Below are 2,149 nucleotides of genomic sequence, written 5' to 3'. Positions count from 1 at the left end.
ATGTGGTTTTGTTTGTTTCATGGTTCATGGTGTGTCCAGTTCATTAGCCACAAACCGTCATGAAATTTTAGATGCCAAATTAACTGGTTCAATTAATGAAATTCATGATGTGGTGGAATGGCTCCCTGGCATGCTAGAAAAACCAAACACAGAGGAAATCTCTGGCTGACTCTCCTCTACCTGCCCTCTAAGGTTGGTGAGTATTGGGTTTATGGGGTCCAAGTTATGGCCCCCAGAGAAGGTGCCCCCAGGAAAGTGCTTTCTGCAGAAATGACAGGTGCACATTCAGTAGGTTCAGGAGTATATAGAATGGACTCTGTGCAAGCTAGAAACATCAAACTCACAGGCGACCTTCCCCTGATCCTCCTCTACATGCCCAACAAGTTATGTGCAGATTGGACTTGGGGGTCCAAATTATGGCATCACAAAAAAGATGCCCCCAGGAAAGTCCTTTTGGGGAAAATGTCAGGTGCAGGTTCAAAAGTGTATAGAATGGACCTCCTGCAAGCTACACACACCAAACACATAGGCTGGAGAATTCTGCCTCCCTTATTGCTTTGAAGTTTGGTAAACATTTTGATTGAGTGGAGACAGTCTGTCTGGAAACATATCCATTTACAAACCACCATGAACTGCTTGAAAGTTTGTGAAGAGTTCATGCCATGAACTTTTGTTCATGAGCTGGTTCATACCCATCCTAGTCCTGGAGGAGAGGCAGGATTTGAGGGGATGACTGCCACAAAAATAAGGTGTTCAGTAGGTGGCCTGGGTCATGGGTTGCCATGAGATTAAAATGTTGCTATGAGAATCAACAAGGAAGAGAGGAATACAAATGAAATAAATAAGAGGTTGGATCCAGACTAAATTGGTAATTTCCACCAATCCATTCTTCCTACTGAAGACCTCTCATCATGTCATTCCTCAGTGTCTCCTATCCTCAAAGAGCATTTCATAAAGATCAGTGTCCTACAGTGAGAGGAAGGAGTCAGGACAGTTCCATTTCACTTATGGAAAATTTAATGAGGATCCAATCCAAGGACAAAGACAATGAGGAGGATCTGAGGACATATGGGAATGTTTTAAAGGCTGAATGGATTTAGAGTGTAAAGTAAAAGATCTGGCTTGAATAAATATAAAATAGTGTGTATGGGAACAAAAAAAAGAATCCAAGAATAAGTAACAGAGATGGTTTGAAGGAGGGGTACAATGTTGCTTGAGCCCTGAGTGGAATGGCCCAAGCTAACTGGATTTCATCAGATCTTGAAAGCTAAGCAGGGTCGGCCCTGGCTATTACTTGGATGGAGGACCAGGAAGTAGTCCAGGGCTGCTACACAGAGGCAGGCAATGGCAAGCCACCTCTGAACATCACTTGCCTTGAAAATTCTTAATAGGGTTGCCATAAATCGGCTTCAGGTTAACGGCACTTTCCACTACCGCCACAATGCAGCTTGAGCCTGGCCTGCCTACTTATTTTAATGGATAGACCTAGTTATCTTGGGATCTTGGTTAGCATTTTTTACTTGTATAAGATTTTTTAAAAACTTTTTACTTGTGTAAGATTAACAGAAAATTATAACCAGGGCTTTTGTTAGCCAGCAAGAAGCTTTTGGCTCTCTCATGGACTATGAACTGTGTACCAGGGTGTAGAAGAACTATGATGCCAGGTAACCAGAGTGAGATGTCAGGTAACCAGCAGATGCCTGAGATGATGTGCCCATGGTTTCCAAGAGGTTGCCCTGTTCCAGAGACTTTCCTATACACACCACAAGCACTATACAAGCAGCCAGCTTACCATTGCTGGTTAAACAATGGAGTCACAACGCCATTAAGTGACTCTGTTTTAGAAGGCTGACATGTTTCCCCTCCCCAACATCTTCATTGCTGTAAAGCACACACAAAGGAACATCTTCAACAGTCCCTTAACAAAAGGATTGGCTCAACTGTCCACCTGGAAGAACTGGTTCCTGCAGCCTCAAGACAAAGAGAGCAATCAGTGATAAACGATGATTCAACGTGCCATCCAGGTGTCTCTGTTACCAGCTTAATTAACATTCAATATTGCCCAACCTAGACCCCTTTCCTCCATGGCATACGTGACTTCTTGGAACAGACCACAGAGGGGCTGTTTCAAGGGAGGTGTCCAGCAAGA

Source organism: Gekko japonicus, unplaced genomic scaffold, assembly GCF_001447785.1.
Source record: "Gekko japonicus isolate JY-2015 unplaced genomic scaffold, Gekko_japonicus_V1.1 scaffold1226, whole genome shotgun sequence".
Lineage (NCBI taxonomy): Eukaryota > Metazoa > Chordata > Lepidosauria > Squamata > Gekkonidae > Gekko > Gekko japonicus.
The sequence above is the reverse complement of the archived record's forward strand: the minus strand, read 5'-3'. Positions refer to the sequence as shown.